Source organism: Mobula birostris, chromosome 22 (genome assembly GCF_030028105.1).
Source record: "Mobula birostris isolate sMobBir1 chromosome 22, sMobBir1.hap1, whole genome shotgun sequence".
In the NCBI taxonomy this organism is placed as follows: domain Eukaryota; kingdom Metazoa; phylum Chordata; class Chondrichthyes; order Myliobatiformes; family Myliobatidae; genus Mobula; species Mobula birostris.
Window position 1 is genome coordinate 32,408,364 of NC_092391.1, and position 19,791 is coordinate 32,428,154.

Consider the following 19,791-nt stretch of genomic DNA (forward strand, 5'->3'; position numbering starts at 1 on the left):
AAGAGCATGATTAGAAAGTAAATGCAATGTTCAAAGTATATTTATTATCAAAATATGTATGCAGTATAAAACCCTGAGATTTGTCTTCTCCATAGACAGCCACAAAACAAAAAAGAACCATGGAACCCATTCAAAGAAAAACAACAAATCTCCCCACCCACGCAGAAACAGCTACAAAAAAAAAACAAGTGAAAATACAGAATATAAAACACAAAACTGAAATGTAGTAGAGCTCTGGTAATCATGCATACTCACGAATTTGGTGATTTTCCTAAGTATCAGATGTTATATCTTAATAATATTCCAATACACTTCTGTAACTTTCTGTGGGAAGCAGACCTGCCTAAACTTCAAGGAAGCATGGTGAACATGAATTGCAACTGGGAACTAGCACCTCAGTTAGTGAAGGGGAGTGTAGTAACCAATGGCTGATTAACCAGATTTCCAATCATCAGGATTTCCAAATAGTTATATAGTGGATTTTCAATGTTTTACTGCTGTTAGAAGCTATGAGTAAGAAAGGATTTACCAACTTTAGAACTGAATAAGGAAGGAGAAAAGGGAAAATGCCTACCCTTTCCTTACTGCTGCAACTTGCTGGGGTAATTTTAGCTTTCAGTGTTTTTCAAACACCTGTGTAAATGATTTGGAGCCATCAACTGTGTCAGGATCTATTTATTTGACAAAGGACATTCGAAGTTTAGGTCAACCCTTCTCCACTTATATTCTACCATGTTATATTCACGTAGGAAGGTACTTGAACTAAGATGCAATTTCTGATATAGAATCAAAACCTAAGGGGTCAAAGTACATTTATTATTAAAGTATGTATACATTATACAACCTTGAGATTCGTCTCCTTACAGGCAGCCACAAAACAAAGAAACCCCAAAAGAACCTATTCTGAAAAAGACCGTTAAACACCCAATACGCAGAGGTCGAAATAAAATGTGCAACCAATTAAAATAAGCAAATAGCATCCAGAACTGGAGTTTATGAAAGACACAAAGCTAAGCATTACTGTAGCTGGCACAGGCCATAGCCCCAGTTCATTGCAGAGCTGAGTAAACCTTGCAGGGCCACAGGTGCAAAGCCAAGCATCATTGCAGCTGAAGCAGGCCACAACCTCAGTTCAGCACAGAGCTGATCAGAGCCAGGTGGACTTTGCCTATCCCTCTCCTCCAGTCCCAACACCCTGACCTTATTAGTCTGGCCCAGTGCTTAAGTCATCCAAACATCCGATTGTTCCTCACTCTCGGACAGGTCCGCGGCCTTGACCTCGCTTACTACATTTCGGCCCATACCTTACTTTTCCAATTTGACCTGCACTTAGATTGGCCAGATATTGGAACTTTCTTTGCTCCCGTCTCCGCTTGCCTCTGCCATGCCTCGCCTTCACCTTTGCTTTACCCTCCTCCTGCCTCTATTTGTCTAGCTTCACCTCTGCATGCCTTTCTATTGTTAACGGTGAACATTATTCATGAAATGTTAATAATAAACTGTTTAGTAGATTTGTTTATTTTGTATCTTACTGCCGACAAGTAGTTGCTAGTCAAAAACATATTTTTGACTCAATACAAATCCTGTGCTGTTAACGTCAGTGAGTATAAATCTGATCAAAATATTTTGAGTCAATAATATGGTTTTACTTTAGATTAATTTTCTCCCTTCTAAATTGTGCAGCAAAATACAGACCAACAAAATATTGATCTGAAGTAAGTCGAATGCTAACAATCAGTTTTATAACTGATGTTATATTTTTCTGACTATTACTTATAAAAATTTGCACTTTTCAAACTTCAAAGCTTTAAAGTAAACTTATTATTAAAATACATACATGTCACCATATATGACCCTGAGATTCATTTTCTTGTGGACATTCACAATAAATACAAAGAAACACAATAGAATCAATAAAAAATTACACACAAACAAACACAGACAAACAGCCATTGTGCAAATACAAAAGAAGTTGTTGAGAATTTAAGTTGTAGTCCTTCAAAGTAAGTCCACAGGTTGTGGAATCAGTTCAACATTGGGGTGAGTGAAGTTATCCACTCTGATTCAGGAACCTGTTGGTTAAAGTGTAATAAGTTAAGCTGCAAAATGCAGGATTTCCTGGTGGCCACCCATTTCAATTCTATTTCCCCTTCCAATTCCAACATGTCAGTCCGTGCCAGCCTCTACTGCCACAACGAGGCCACGCTCAGACTGGAGGAGCAACACCTTATATTCCATCTGGATAGCCTCTATCCTGATAGCGTGAACACTGATTTCTCAAACTTCCAGCAATTGCCCCTCCCCCTTCATCATTCCCCATTCTTGTTTCCTTCTCACACTTTCTCTTCTTACCTGACCATTACTTCTCTCTGGGGCTTCTCCCCTTTCCCTTTCTTCCATGGTCTTCTGTCCTCTGCTATCAGATTCTCCCTTGTCCAGCCCTTTATCTCTTTCACCAATCGACTTCTCAGCTCTCCACTTCTCCCCTCTCCCTTTTCCTGTCTCACCTATCACTTGCCATCTTGTACATCTTCTTCCCCCTACCCCACACTTCCTTATTCCGACTTTCCCTTCCTTCTAGTCTTGATGAAGATTCTCGGCCCAGAATTTTGACTATTTAGTCTTCCCCATAGATACTGCCTGGCTTGCTGAGTTCCTGCCACATTTTGTATGTGATAACAGTGACATGTGTTTTATCATTTATCATGGGTGGAGTGACCTGAAAGGAGAATATAGGGGGTTAGGAAGGGAGTTAAGAAAAAGGACCGCAAAGGTAGTAATCTCGGGATTACTGCCTGTGTCACGCGACAGTGAGAGTAGAAATGCATTGAGGTGGAGGATAAATGTGTGGCTGAGGGATTGGAGCCGGGGGCAGGGATTCAAGTTTTTGGATCATTGGGACCTCTTTTGGCGCAGGCGTGACCAGTACAAAAAGGACGGGTTACACTTGAATCCTAGGGGGGACCAAGATTCTGGCGGGGAGATTTGCGAGGGCTACTGAGGTGACTTTAAACTAGAATGGTTGGGGGGTGGGAATCAAATTAAAGAGACTAGGTGAGAGGAGGTTAGTTCACAACAGGGGGATGGGAACAAGTGCAGAGAGACAGAGGAGTGTAAAATGAGGGTAGAAGCAAAAAGTAGTAAGGCAAAAAGTAAAAGTGGCAGGCCGGCAAATCCAGGGCAAAAATCAAATAGGGCCACTTTTCAGCATAATTGTATAAGGGCTAAGAGTGTTGTAAAAGCGAGCCTGAAGGCTTTGTGTGTCAATGCAAGGAGCATTCGTAACAAGGTGGATGAATTAAAAGTGCAGATTGTTATTAATGAATATGATATAGTTGGGATCACAGAGACATGGCTCCAGGGTGACCAAGGATGGGAGCTCAACATTCAGGGATATTCAATATTAAGGAGAGATAGACATGAAAGAAAAGAGGTGGGGTGGCATTGCTGGTTAGAGAGGAGATTAATGCAATAGAAAGGAAGGACATTAACCAGGAGGATGTGGAATCGATATGGGTAGATCTGCATAACATTAAGGGGCAGAAGATGATGGTGGGAGTTGTGTACAGGCCACCTAACAGTAGTAGTAAAGTTGGGGATGGTGTTAAACAGAAAATTAGAAATGCATGCAATAAAGGAACAGCAATTAAAAAGGGTGACTTCAATCTACATATAGATTGGGTGAACGAAATTGGTAAGGGTGCTGAGAAAGAGGATTTCTTGGAATGTATGCAGGATGGTTTTTTGAACCAACATGTCAAGGAACCAACTGGAGAGCAGGCTATTCTAGACTGGGTATTGAGCAATGAGGAAGGGTTAATTAGCAATCTTGTCGTGAGAGTCCCCTTGGGTAAGAGTGACCATAATATGGTGGAATTCTTTATTAAGATGGAGAGTGACATAGTTAATTCAGAAACAAAGGTTCTGAACTTAAAGAAGGGTAACTTTGAAGGTATGAGACGTGAATTAGCTAAGATAGACTGGCAAATGACACTTAAAGGGTTGACAGTGGATATGCAATGGCAAGCATTTAAAGATCGCATGGATGAACTCCAACAATTGTTCATCCCAGTTTGGCAAAAGAATAAATCAAGGAAGGTAGTGCACCCGTGGCTGACAAGGGAAATTAGGGATAGTATCAATTCCAAAGAAGAAGCATACAAATTAGCCAGAAAAAGTAGCTCACCTGAGGACTGGGAGAAATTCAGAGTCCAGCAGAGGAGGACAAAGGGCTTAATTAGGAAAGGGAAAAAAGGTTGTGAGAGAAAACTGGCAGGGAATGTAAAAACTGACTGTAAAAGCTTTTATAGATATGTGAAAAGAAAAAGATTGGTTAAGACAAATGTAGGTCCCCTACAGACAGAAACAGGTGAATTGATTATGGGGAGCAAGGACATAGCAGACCAATTGAATAACTACTTTGGTTCTGTCTTCACTAAGGAGGACATAAATAATCTTCCGGAAATAGTAGGGGACAGAGGGTCCAGTGAGATGGAGGAACTGAGGGAAATGCATGTTAGTAGGGAAGTGGTGTTAGGTAAATTGAAGGGATTAAAGGCAGATAAATCCCCAGGGCTAGATGGTCTGCATTCCAGAGTGCTTAAGGAAGTAGCCCAAGAAATAGTGCATGCATTAGTGATAATTTTTCAAAACTCTTTAGATTCTGGACTAGTTCCTGAGGATTGGAGGGTGGCTAATGTAACCCCACTTTTTGAAAAAGGAGGGAGAGAGAAACCGGGGAATTATAGACCGGTTTGCCTAACATCGGTGGTGGGGAAAATGCTAGAATCAGTTATCAAAGATGTGATAACAGCACATTTGGAAAGCGGTGAAATCATCAAAGTCAGCATGGATTTGTGAAAGGAAAATCATGTCTGACGAATCTCATAGAATTTTTTGAGGATGTAACTAGTAGAGTGGATAGGGGAGAACCAGTGGATGTGGTATATTTGGATTTTCAAAAGGCTTTTGACAAGGTCCCACACAGGAGATTAGTGTGCAAACTTAAAGCACACGGTATTGGGGGTAAGGTATTGATGTGGATAGAGAATTGGTTGGTAGACAGGAAACAAAGAGTGGGAATAAATGGGAGCTTTTCAGAATGGCAGGCAGTGACTATTAGGGTACCGCAAGGCTTAGTGCTGGGACCCCAGTTGTTTACAATATATATTAATAACTTAGATGAGGGAATTAAATGCAGCATCTCCAAGTTTGCGGATGACACAAGCTGGGCGGCAGTGTTAGCTGTGAGGAGGATGCTAAGAGGATGCAGGGTGACTTGGATAGGTTAGGTGAGTGGGCAAATTCATGGTAGATGCAATTTAATGTGGATAAATGTGAGGTTATCCACTTTGGTGGCAAAAACAGGAAAACAGATTATTATCTTAATGGTGGCCGATGAGGAAAGGGGAGATGCAACGAGACCTGGGTGTCATTATACACCAGTCATTGAAAGTGGGCATGCAGGTACAGCAGGCAGTGAAAAAGGCGAATGGTATGCTGGCATTCATAACAAGAGGATTCGAGTACAGGAGCAGGGAGGTGCTACTGCAGTTGTACAAGGTCTTGGTGAGACCACATCTGGAGTATTGTGTGCAGTTTTGATCCCCTAATCTGAGGAAAGCCATCCTTGCCATAGAAGGAGTACAAAGAAGGTTCACCAGATTGATTCCTGGGATGGCAGGACTTTCACATGATGAAAGACTGGATCAACTAGGCTTATACTCGTTGGAATTTAGAAGATTGAGGGGGGATCTTATTGAAACATATAAAATCCTAAAGGGGTTGGACAGGCTAGGTGCAGGAAGATTGTTCCCGATGTTGGGAAAATCCAGAACGAGGGGTCACAGTTTGAGGATAAAGGGAAAGCCTTTTAGGACCGAGATTAGTTAAAACTTCTTCACACAGAGAGTGGTGAATCTGTGGAATTCTCTGCCACAGGAAACAGTTGAGGCCGGTTCATTGGCTATATTTAAGAGGGAGTTAGATATGGTCCTTGTGGCTAAAGGGATCAGGGGGTATGGAGGGAAGGCTGGTACGGGGTTCTGAGTTGGATGATCAGCCATGATCATACTGAATGGCGGTGCAGGCTCGAAGGGCCAAATGGCCTACTCCTGCACCTATTTTCTATGTTTCTATACTTGTCTGGTGTCTGCAAATGCAATTTGTTGCATGTGAAGCAACTAATGTGTAGAAATGCCGAGCAAAGATTTGTTGAAAAAATGCAAAATATTTTAAAGGAAGAAAAATGTAAACAAAAGACATTACAAGTACTCAGCAGATCAGGCATTATTTTTTGTAGAAATAAATTAATGTTTCAGTTCAATAACCTTTTGTCAGAACCTAGAAAAATTTGAGATAAAGCTGGTTTTAAAATCCAGAGAAAGGGAGGAAGAAAACAACAGAAGTGTAAATTAGAGAAAATGAGTAATATCTTTAGAAAATAAACTAGAATCACACTTGCTTCATTCAGTTTGGATGAAACCCTTACAGTTTATTCATTATTTTATGGCACTGCTACAGTTCAGTGACTTGGCTAATGAAACAACAAAAGCAACTAAATACTTTCCTATTCACACTTTTTCTGGTAAACAATCACTGCAAACAGTGGCTTGTGGCTTCCCTGTCAGAGTTAATCTGGATTATTTGTATGACCTGGCATTTTTGCGTATGGCTGGGATCTCCTCGAGGCTAGACAGTTACAGCATGTTTGAGCTGGAGTTACTGAAGCAGACCAGGAGGCAATTCAATGCAGCGGAGCCAAGGTGAGGTGAGGTGATGTCGAGGAAAGATCCGAGGTTTGACTGATTTAAGAGTAAGCCGAACTGGAAAGGTCGGGTACTGGCCAAATAGAAACGGTGGTGCCCGAACCTGAGGCTGTACTGAAGTGGCAGAGAGCAAGAAATGACATGAGGTTTGGATGATTTAAGCACCAGACCAGATTGAAATGGTCAAGGTGCTGGGGTTGAAGGCAAGGGACGATACAGTTTGGTTCCTCCTCTGCAGGATTTGCTCGTCTCTGTGCTGGACTGAGGCTGGGCTGTGGCCTGCAACTAGTGGACATCTGGATCAGCTGCCATGATGCCTGGCTTTGTGAACTTCAGCCCTAAATGCTATTTGCTTGTTTTATTGTTTACATGATTTGTTTTCTTTCTCTGCACACTGGAGTGCATTTTCTTGTAACACCAACCAGGGAAAAAAAAACAAATGTTACATCGTTAAAATGCTGATGCAATTACATAGCATATTTTCGATTAAATCCAGCAGTTAAGTCTTACCTGTTCTAAAATCACCAGATTTAAAGGCAGATCAATGTTGAATCATGTCAGACAATTGAATGATTAATGCCATAGATTGGATATATGGCAATCAACAACTAAGCAGTAAAGCAGTACATTTCAGTATCAGACACAGAGATGGTACAGTCCCCTTGAGAGCTACCTTTTTCTTTGAACTGACTAAATCTTGAGAGAGTAAACAAAGACACCCTACAGGAGTTTTCAGCTGAAACAAGTTGACTAATAGACCTTGTAAACTGTGTGCTTTAGTGCAATTGGGTTGTTACGTTACTTGAAGCAGATTGAGTACAGGGAATCATTGGACTAAATCGTTTTCTCTCATGATATACACGGTTTACTTTGTGTTCCAGTAGATTTATCTTTGATTCTTGTAATCTTTACGATCATTGTTCCAAAGACAGAACTTGGTGAGGGAAGCGGTCCCAGCTCACATGCATTAGAAAGACTGCCTGGCTGCTCACTGGTCTCCAGCTATTTTAATGATGACAAAAGATTATTTTTCTTGGCTTGCAGCACCATTCGCTTGTGTATTAATTGGTAAACTACATATTGCTGGTTTTGCTTCACTCTATCTTAATGGCTCTTTTGATATTCTGTTCCAGATATCAGTTATGAATATCATTTATGGATTTATGAAGTTCCCTGATCAAAAATACACAAACCTATAAACTATTTAGACCTCTGATATAGAATGCTCACAGTGATGATTAAAATTTGACATCAAGTTAACTTGCAGTTCTAACTTTGGCATCAACTCATCTAATTAAATGCCATAGCTTTTTTAGGAAAGCTTTGCTGCACTTAAAACCAACGATAAAAATCCAAAAGTTTTCCAACGGCAATTATTTCATTTATTGTCATGAAGAAAAAGCATTTTAAAAATAAACTCTTGAGTACTGTTTGAGTAGTTCTGCATTGAATAATGCAGCAAGGATCAATGTCACCCTATTGTTCTTGTGTGCTCTGTGTCAAAATATTCCAATTTATTCTAATACCTTTCTAATTTGCCAAGGCTTTCTTTATTGTTTTCTTTCAATTGTTTATCCAATTTGCTTGATTATTATCATTACATCGGCACACCTCAATGCTTGGAACCCTGATTTAGAGTCATAGAGTTATAGAGTATCACATCACTGAAACTGGCTCTTTGGGCTATCTAGTCTGAACTAAGCTGTTACTCTACCTCGATGTTATTCATCCATATATTACCCAAACTTCTCCCCCACTTTCTCTGGCAGCTCAATCCACACTTGCTGCACCCTGAAAGTGAAGAAAATCCTCCCTTATATTCCCGTTAAGTGTTTCACTTTTCACCCTTAACCTATGACCTCTAGATCTAGTCTCACCCAGCCTCAGTGGAAAAAGCCTCAAAGTTCAAAGTAAATTTTATTATCAAAGTATATATACCTCAACATATACAACTCTGAGATTCATTTTCTTGTGGGCATACTCAACAAATCTATAGAATAATAACTACACTGAATCAATGAGGGCATATAACTACGGCATTCCACCAGAGGGCAGAAGACAACAAACTGCGCAAATTCAGAAATAAAGAAACAATAATATATAAAATAAATAAACAATAAATAGCGAGATCATGAGATGAAAAATTCTTGAAAGTGAGTCCTGGGGTTATGCGAACCTTTCAATAACGGGACAAGAGCAGCTGAATGAAGTTATCCCTTTTGTTCAAGGGCCTGATAGTTGAAGGGTAGTAGCTTTTCCAGAACCTGGTGGTGTGAGTCTTGAGGCTCTTGTACCTTCTTCCTGATGGCAGCAGTGAGAAAAGAGCATGTCCTGGGTGATGCGGCTCCCTGATGATGTCCTACAACAGCATTCCACGTTGATGTGCTCAACGGTTGGGAGGTCTATACCCGTCATAGGCTGGGCCGTATCCGCTACTTTCTGTTGGATTTTCCATTTAAGGGCATTGGTGTTTCCATACCAGGCTGTGATACAGCCAGTCAATATATTCTCCACTGCACATCTATAGAAGTTTGTCAAAGTTTTAGATGGCATACTGAAACTCCACAAATCCCTAAGGAAGCAGAGACACTCCTGTGGTTTCTTTGTAATTGTACATGTGCTGGTCACTGGACAGGTCCTCCAAAATAATAACATCTAGGAATTTAAAGTTGCTAACCCCTGTCCACCTCTGATCCTCCAATGAGGACTTGGTCACGGATCTCTGGTTTCCTTCTCCTTATGTCTATAATTAGTTCCGTGATCTTGCTGACATTGAGTGAGAGGTAGTGGTTTGTGCTGGTTGAGATCATGGGGGAGATGTTGTTGTCAATCAAAATTGACTGGGGTCTGAAGTGAGAAAATCCATGATCCAATTGCGCAAGGAGTATTGAGGCCAAGATCTTGAAGCTTACTTATTAATTTTGAGGCGATGATGGTATTGAATGCTAAGCTGTAGTCAATAAAGAGCATCCTGATGTATGCACCTTTTCTGTCCAGATGTTCTAGGGTTGAGTGAAGAGCCAATGAGATGACAGCTACTGTGGATCTGTTGCTCCAGTATGCAAATTGGAATGGATCTATGTAACTTCTCAGGTATGAGTTGATATGTTTCATCACCAACCTCCCAAAGTACTTCATCACTGTGGTTGTAAAGTCATTGAGGCAGGTCACCATGCTCTTCTTGGTCACCAGTATAATTAAAGCCTGCTTGAAGCAGTGGGTACCACACACTGCCGAAGCAAGAGGTTAAAGATATCTGTGAACACATTGGCCAGTTGATCAGCATGGGCTTTAGCAGGTGGCCAGGCTTGCCATCTGGACTAGATGCTTTTCATGGAAGCTTGCAATGGTTCTTCCATGTTTTGATGGTCAAAGAGAGAATAGAGGCAATGAGCTCATCTGGAAGCAAAGCCCTGCTGTCTTCCATGTCATTTGTCTCACCCAGCCTCAGCGGAAAAATTTGCTTTCCCTATTTATACCCTCATACTTTTGTCTACAAAAACACTAAAACTTTAACACTAACAATTAAGTTATTATCTTATGTTAATTTCAACCTCTCCTTCCCTCTCTACTTACTAGTTTACTCTTTTGAAAACCAATATGATCACTTTACTTACTTCATTCATTCCACCTTTAATACCATGGTAGCAGCTCTTAAACACTGTAGTATCATTTAGAATTGGTCACTTCTAAGGAATAATCTATTTTTAAGCCCTGAAGAGATCAAAATCCCAAGGTAAGCTTAGTTTCAATTATGATGGGACCACATCAATATCTTCATGTCAATGTATATTGTAGCTTTACCACCTAGCAGAGTTTAATACAGTAAAAAAAATACAAAATGTGCACATTTCACAACACTGTTGAGTTAAGTGGTTACCAAAGAAAACTGTCATTTTGATTCAGAGAAGAATGTGCCTCAGAGACATATTTGTCTGCTCAATATTTCTTGCAATCTATTTCCACATTCCTTCCTTGAAGACATGATCTGCCATCTACTGAAATAATGTGATGCAGATTGGATGTATTTCATTGAAGTAAAATAAAATTTCAAAAATGAACTTCAGTTTTCAGCCTTATTGACAGCACTACCTATTTCAACAGCTTTGGAAGATTGATGAGCCCTCAGTATCTCAGCTGAGAAAGGCATCAATCCTATACATTATGCTTCAATGCCTTGGGATAAGTGACCTTTTATACTCTTACATCTTCACTCTGGCCAAGAAAGATGATGTAGCTCATTCAACATTCAAATCACGTAGTATTTTAGACTTTTATTATATCTTGAATACCCGGCAGGTCATTTCAAATTCTCCATACATGGTTTTTAACATTTAATCTAATTGAGTTGATGTGGCTCCTAACTACAGAGCTCAGTACAGGTAACCTCTAAATACCTATCAAGTTACGATCGGCCATGAATTTATCATCTATCACAGCACTTAAATTCTTGTCATTCAGAAGTAATCACCTTAGAGTCTGCTGGTCTTGTTGAAGCATGATCCTACACAGAAGCAGATAAGAGGAATTTCTTTGACAGAAGTAAGAAAAAAATCACTGCAGCCTTGGTCTGGAACTTGCTGTATTAACCAATTGCATCTCTGCTGTAGAGAAAATGAATAATGAAAGATATCTTAGATTTATTTTGAACAAATTTAGTCTCTATTTAAATAGGATTAAAAAGGTCATGAAAAGGTACAAAACAAGAAGATTTATGAATAGTTCACTGGAACTTAAAGATTATAATAAAAGGAATAATAAATCAGGCTATTACCTAGAAAAGGTAAGGGACATAGTTTCCTGGTGAATTCTTGAAAATATTTGATAGGCGTAGAAATTAGGAAATACAAGTCACAAGTATGCTTTAAAATATCTGCCAATAAATTGTATAGGCAGTTCAAGAGACATGTTTTTAACTGAGCGTATTTTATTCACAATGTGGAGCTTAAGGAAACCATATATAAGTTTATGAAGAAGAAAGGAACATAGACCTTTGCGAAAAAAGGATGGGGAAGAAACAGTTTTGGAGCAGTAAACATCTGTTCATCCAAATTCCCAGTTTATATACTGCAAATGCTCTATATTTCTGTTAACAATTTCCAAATGGCTCAATGATAAAAGCACAGTAATCATTATTTGTCACAGAAGGACTACAGTTCTGGATGGAGCAGTTTATTTGTCAGCATGAGATGAGAGTAAAGACTCCAACAAAGATTGCTTGCATTATCCTTTTAATATTACAAGCGGCACTAAATCAGAGATCGTCTTCACTGTTGCACGTTCAACTGCCAGTGAATGTATAACACTTTAACAAATCACAGCCACCAATCTGTCTTGAGGCATGCTTTTTAGTCTGCTTTAAAGAGGCACAATTTTAAAAGGAATTACAACTCTGAAACTCAATGTACCATTTACATTTTTCTGGACCTTATGTACAACAGGAAGGAGGCAACTTGATATTACAATTGTCTGGTGAGATCTACTGTAAATATCCCTAAACACAACTGATACAAGCAAAGGATTCAGAAAATCAAGCCTTTTTTTAATCAAATATAACCCATAATTTGAATTTACTGGCTTCAATAGTCAGAACATTCCATTTCCTGCAGATGCAATTTCTTCATGAAAATACAGTAGTGTACTGAGCAAATAGTATAAAATGTTATCTTCCATACCAACTTAAAAGGCTCAATTTCTTTTTGCAAATTCTTTTAGGAATCAAAGTATAGAGGGGTAAAGCAGGAAAATAGTCTGAGGTAAACAGAAGTTATCTGTGATTTTTTGAACCACTGGAGATGCTACTTCTAAAGTTCTTATTTTGCAAACATTTCTGCTGCAATACTTATTCTAATGTTCATATTTCTACTTTGTTTATCTATAACACAATTAAGCAGAATACAAGTAGGAAAAATAATTTAATCCAAAATTTCCATCAGAGTCCAGCTTCTTCTCAAAGAATAAAATATTGCCTAAAAATTCAAATAAACCACCCAGATCATCATGGGCTAGGTTTTGTTCACCTGAATTCCTAATCCATACTCTTGCTTGTGGTTACCTTGTCTAGATGCAGAAGGGCCCATGTTGCTGGGGTCCTCAAAATCCTGCACTCCATCAGCATGCTTTGGATGTGGGAAGATCTCAAAGCCAGAGGAATACGGGCTTCCCCGCCCCTCCCCGCAAGATAGTTCAGTTAAGTTGTAAATGTTTTTGTAAAATGTGCACTTATTTGAGTCTAATACTTTGAAGTATATGAAAACATTAAAACTGAATAATGAAAAGCCAAACATTTACAGAAGGAATAAAATTTTAAATGAAAGCAAATAAAACAGTTACAACTAATCAACAACTAGAGTAGCATCATTTAAAATGGAACATGCTATATCATTGCCTCCTAATTTATAGCTTTGCAGTGGCCATTCAAGTCAATAGACCACACAAGTTCCACCAGTTCTAACTGGTGCGGGATCTGCCAATTGCTTCCACAGCACAGGGACTGCAGAATTTCAATTCTATCAACTTCCACTGTTATTTTTCACATGGATTCCATGGCAGAGTGAACCAATAGATTCAGTGCTCCAAGTTTGACAATGCCTGTGCAGGAGTCACAAACGAATTGCTGTTTATTTGGCTAATGCTGGGGCAGGGCATTTCTGGATGGAAATGGTGACGATAGTTGACATGATATGATCTTATTTTAGGTCAGACTGTAAGAAAACAGTTTATGCACCAGTGAATGAAAGCCAGAATTATTCCAGGACTAAAGGGCAAAAAAAAAGAGGTGGGAAAATTAAGGAGTGTGAATCTGTTGGGCAGAGTGCAGGAGGTTTGCATGACTTTAAATAACATACATGAGATGTTAACATTGAATTGAAAAATGTTGGAAATACTCAACTATTAAGAGCATTTATAAAGAGAGAAGAAGAGTTAATGTTTTGGTTCTGTTCATCTCCATGGATGTTATCTAAACATTTCAGCTTTTTATAGAATTTAATGATCTACATTTAACTTCTGATGTAAGTTGGTTCTTATGTATTTCCTGTATTTTCCCTTTACAGATGAAAATACAAATTAGGAGGAGGAATAAACCTCTGAGGCTCATGAAGTTACAGGAATATTTAATAAGATCATGACTGAATGAATTGTAACACTGAATTTTGCATTCAACTCTAACTGCTTGTCACCCTTCACTCACTCACTGATCAAAAACCTATCTGCCTCTTCCAACTGTATGGGCAGACTCTGTTCCAACTCCATTTATGAATTTGCAGATGACACCAATATGATGGACAGAATCCCAAATTATGAAAAGATGAAATAAAGGAAGGGGATAAAGGGTGTTGAGTCATGGTGTCAAGGCAGCTTCCAATGTCTTTGGCAAAAGAGTCAATATAAACAAGGACCGTTCCACTCTCTTCTCAGCCCCCTCACTCCCCTTCAGGCAGAAGATAAAAAAGCCTGAGATTATGTTCCAACAGACTCAAGAACAGCTACTAACTATCCTGCCGTTCAAGGACTCTTCATTTCTTCATCTCTTAGTCTACCTCACCCTGACCTTTGCACTTTGTATGTCTATCTGCACTGCACTTTCTCTGTAACTGTAGCACTATATTTCTGTGTTCTGTTTTCACTGTGTCTTGGTACATTTGACAATAATACTCAATTTGTCATTTACCAAAATACTGAAGGCTATTCCTGCCAAACTCTGAGAAGAGATTCCCAGTGACTCACTACTTTGCATGTTATGTCTGTATAAATCATTGGCTAGTCACACTTAAAGCATTGTGTGCAACTCTGATCACCCAGTTACAGGAAGGATATAAGAATGATATAGAAGCAGAGTTAGGCTATTTGGCCCATTGAGGACGCATTGAAAAGTATTCTGAAAAGGTTTTATTGGGATGCTGCCTGAATTAGAGGCTAAAAGCTTAAAGGAGAGGTGGGACAAATTGGCTTGTTTTCTCTAGAGTGTCAGAAGCTGAGGGAGACCTGAAAGAGTTTTATAAGATCAAGAGAAACATAGCCAGTGTAGACAGTCTAAGTCTTTCTCCCAGAGTAGAAATGCCAAGTACTAGAGGCCCTCTGCTGATCGGGGTCGACCACGGGTGTTGAGTCCTAGCTGTCATACAGATGCCAGTATGAAGCCAGGGCAGTACGAAATGGAGAGCAAGCTGTTGCCCATGCAACAATCTCCCTGCTCCACACAGCTGATAAATCCGAAGCAATGGCCCACTGAGGACGTTAGCACCAGTTAGCACCAGTGACATTGCAGGAGTTGCCAATCAGCAATGAACTCAATGTAGGACTAACTTAGGGACTCCAACTCCAGATTTTTCTTCAGGATTTACTCCCGAAGCATTCCCCATGAGTGGGTTTAGTGGCAAGTTGGTAGAGGTTTGGGATCAGAGTTTTCCTTCTCCTAGATAAGCTGCCAACCATGGCTGATAAGTCTCATCTGCCTGATACAACTACTTTTAAGGTGACAGTTTGGTTCCGTCCGGCTTATACCTAAGCCACACAGGAAGACCAGGAGCTGGACTTGGTTGTCAGAGGCTCCTTGGGATGCGTGCTATTGGGTGCATTGAATAGATAGTGGGAGCTTATCTTCACTACATTCCCCAGCTATGACAACCTTAAGGAACCAAGTACTAGAGGACATACAATTAAGGTAAGGGGGGAAAATTTCAAGGAGACATGTGGGGCTGTATTTTTGCACAGAGAATTGTAGGTGCCTGGAACAGATTGTCGAATGGGAATGAGGGAAGCAGATATGCTAGTAGGGTTTATAAATGAACATTCAGGAAATGGAGAGATAAGGATCATGTGCAGGCAAAAAAGGATAAGTTTTATTTGGAATCATGTTCAGAGCAGGCATTGTGGGGCAGAGGACCTTTCCATGTACTCTATTGTTCTGTTATTTTATGTTCTACCTTAAATGGACCGCTGCCTATATTTAGACAGTGACTCCAAGTTCTCAAACTCCCCACAAGATGAAACATTCTCTTCATTTCCAAAGAGTCACAATCACTTACGTTTCACTATCACTCTTCAAAACTCAAGAGGATACAAGCCTATCTTGTGCAAACCTTCCTTAGAAGACAACTAATTTCTATCAAGTGTTGATTAAATCAATCTACTCTGAATTACTTGGCAATCTTCCTTGAATAAGAGTGTCAATACCGTCCACAGTATTCCGTAGTGCTCCAGGTGAAGTCTCACTTATACTCTATACAATAGAGGCAACTCCTCTCTATTTTTGTATTCAATCCTCCTCAAAATAAATATTAAAAGTGTGTTAATATTACTAATTACTTGCTGTACATGTATACTAAGCTTTTAGTGAATCATGCATGAGCACACCTATATCCTTCTGCAGCTCAGAGATTTGCAGTGTTTCTTCATTAAGATAATTTGCTCCCTTTGTACTATTCATGCCATCATGAACAATTTCACATTTTCCCACATTATACCAATTTGCCAGATCTTTGCCCTTTCAAGAAACCGGAAGTAATCTTGTTGTAGCTTCATTATTCCTTTTCATATTTATTTTTCTACTTCTCTTTGACGTATCAAAAATAATCTAACAATCGTAGTTTACACAAACACGAGAAAGTCTGCAGATGCTGGAAATCCAAAGCAACACATGTAAAATGCTGATAGAACTCAGCATGTCAGGCAGCATCTATAGAAAAGAGTAAATAATCAAGATTCTGGACTGGGCCCCTCCTTTAGGATTGAGAAGGAAGGAGGAAGATGCCTGAATAAAAAGGTGGGGGGGATGGGAAAGGGGCTAGCTGGAAGGTTATAGGTGAAGCTAGGTGAGTGGAAAGGGTCAAGGACTAGACAGGAAAGGATCTGATGGGAGAGGAGAGTGGACAATAGGAGAAAGGGAGCGAGGAGGGGACCCAGTGGGAAGTAATAGGCAGGTGAGAAGAAGAGAAAGGTCAAGAGTGGAGAATAGAGGAAGGGGGAGGAGAATTTGTTCACTGGAAGGAGAAATCAATATTCATGCCATCAGGTTGGAGGGTATCCAAATAGTACCCTCCTTGTTTTGATGCCTACATCTATGTGATTTACATGAGGTAAAAAGTTGAGACCTCAGCATCAGCCCTTGTGGCACACCAATCAATAAACTCGTCAACAAGAAAATGTCTATTTTATGTCTACCCTTCGATTGTTGGTTGCCAGCCAATCTTCTATCTCCTATAATCTACATGAGGAATTTTCTACAATAACTCCTTCTTTCTTGTTTCCAGCAACTGCAGTATATTGCTCTCCGAACTTAGAACCTTTTACCTTACATTAACTTCTCGACCCAAATATCCCATATTATTATCCAAACAGACAACTTGACATTTTACATTAATACTTCTGAGATGCCTTCCTTTGATTTTTGACTATTTTTTTCCATCTATTATTGTCCTTTGCAAAATATAGTGTAAAAAGTCATGAAGATTGTGTTTGGAGAAACCAAAAAGAAGCTACTCCTTATATAACCTTCTCCGCTAACATAAAACAGTTGCTACCCAAAAGATATAATTAGCAATGGTTTGATTGCACGATGATTTTATGGGTATCTCAACTGCAACCAGAATCTTAATAATTTGAATTCTCTTTTCCTTTTTTTTCAGGATGTGAGCATTTCAGACAAACAGATATAAAGGAAATGTTAATCAAAAACAGAAAATACTGTATGATGGTATTTGCTTCCTGGGCCAGGGGGCCTCTTATTTTTTGCCAACCCGGCATTCTGAACGCAGCTGCCACAGTTGTAAGTTAGGCTTCCAACTATATTCTTTTTTAGCATCTAGTTATAATTGGGAGCCAGTGTTCAGTGCTTAATGTAAATGGAAAGCAGAAAACAATTTGAAATTGAGAAAAAACAGTTTTGTAAACAGATGCACTGTATATAGTAGACTTACAGGCTCATAGCACCTCTGCTAACTGTTGAAGAGGAGCAGTATAAGATATTGTTTTTTTTTTAATTGGGCTTGTTTCATTGGCTAAGTTGCTTAGCTCAAGGAAATTTACAGACCAGATGGAGGTAATAACTTAGCACATCCATAACTGATCTATTAATGTGTTGGAAGGTTTATGTACTCAGGGAAGTTAGCTTCACAGATTTAATTGTGGGTATGTGGATCTATGACTCCCAGAAGATTTTAGACCATTTCTGTTAAAAGGTATCTGAAAGAGTATCACTCTATAAATGTAGCTAGCAGTCCAGACTTTTTAGGACTGGGGGAAGAAACATCAAGAAGCATGAAAGAAACATGGGGTAACTAGAGCTCATTTCTCTGCCTTCGATTTCTGTGATGGATGACTGCTTTGTCAGCATTATTGGTATGTCTTTTTAGCTTATAGGAATTGTTCCTGTGTTTTGGAAATCCTTTGTATTTTAGAAATGGTTTATAATTTGGAAGTATTTCCTAAGATATAATTTTTCTGTGAATTTTAAATTTTAAAATGTATTTTAAGGTTATTTGGATTTGAATGTGTTTTAAATGACTTTGTTAGTTGTAAATACCTTCTTCGTGGTAGGGAGGTGGACCCATTGCTCAAATTGTGGGTATTGGCAGCTAAAACTCATCATAGAAAATACACAGGGCAGTGAACTAGTCATTGAAGATTGGGTAGTTACAGTACTACCTCCCTTTACTGAGGGTACGCATGGCTATTTATATTGAATAGGGCTTAAGGTCTTCATTTGAGTTTAGAACTTCCTGGTCAACATACCCAATACTATCACAGCTGGAAGCACCCAACAGGTCAAGCAGCATATGTGGAGTGAAAAACAGAGTTAATGTTTTAGATCAAATATCTGTTGTTGGAAATAAGCTCAACCCACAATCAAGGACATTTACAAGATACAATGTCTCAGGAAGGCAACATTTGTCATCAGTAACCCCACCATCTGAACCATGCCTCTTCTCCATGCTATCATCAGGCAGGAAGAACAGGAGCCAGCAGACTCTACATTGAGATTCAACAACTTTGCCCCCCCCCCATCATTGCCATCAGGTTCTTGAATAAACTAGAAAAATCTGACACTATCTTGGACGACATTATTCTTCCTCTATGTCAGTCTTGCACTAGCGTTATCATTTTATTGTCTGTAAGTTATGTGTAATTTATGTTACATTGCTTGAGGCTGTGGTAGACCAAACTACCCTACAAAAAATCCCGGCAATTATGGACAATATTTCTCACCCTCTACATGCCACCTTTGCCGAACAGAGGAGCACTATCGTTAATAGACAACTGCTCTGCTCCAAAGAGCACTATATGAGGTCATTCTTACCCTCAGCTATTCGGCTCTGAGTCAACCCGCTCCTGTTAAACTATTTGGGGTAACTTATTCTTTATTCTTTCTTACTTCTCTTCTAATTTTAGTATTTTTGTATCTCTGTGCATTTGTAATGCTACTGTGACACTGTAGTTTCCTTTGGATCAATAAAGTATCTTATCTATCTATCTAAATTGTTTACGTGAACTTATCTTTATCCTCCTTTTGAAATAGACTGTGCTGTAACTGCAAGAAGTTAATTTTCAGAGCATTTATACTCTGTTTATCCCTGCTTATAACAATGATAAACTTGATTATCAGTCTGAAACATCGATTCAGTTTCTCTTTGTGCTGATGCAGTCTGTCCTGTTGTAAAGTTCATGTCTGTGTGACAGGAGAACACACCTCATAGTACAATAGTCTCTGTTTTATTATTTTGTACGTTATTATTGCACATTGGTAAACTATTATTGTGTATATTATTATTCTGTACTTTATTATTAGATAATAGTATTATTATTATTTATTAATATTGCTAAGTGCATTTTTAAATGTTGCTGCTGTAACAAAATAATTTCCCACTCAGGATCAATGAAGTACTTATTATTATTATTTTTTAATACTTCTGTTCTCCACCCCTGGGGTTGATGGTTCAACAAACCGATCTCCAAATCATTTGCACTAATGAGTTTTCAGCTAATGTGTAGACATTGGAGGTGACCTGAGTTACATCCAACTAAC

At 39.1% G+C, this 19,791-nt stretch overlaps 1 long non-coding RNA gene across 2 annotated transcripts in view; it reads right to left on the reverse strand.

Annotated features, from left to right (window-relative positions):
- Positions 1 to 1,993: 1,993 nt before the first annotated feature.
- The window catches only part of LOC140186354 (uncharacterized), a 52,178-nt gene continuing 34,380 nt past the window's right edge, over positions 1,994 to 19,791 (reverse strand). The window contains exons 4-5 of one of the 2 annotated variants that reach the window (XR_011882847.1): positions 11,239 to 11,371; positions 1,994 to 2,072 (exon numbers count right to left, since the gene is read on the reverse strand). This is a non-coding gene — a long non-coding RNA (uncharacterized lncRNA). Of the gene's footprint in view, positions 2,073 to 11,066; positions 11,372 to 19,791 lie in introns of those variants that run through there. The other variant, XR_011882846.1, reaches the window with a different exon arrangement.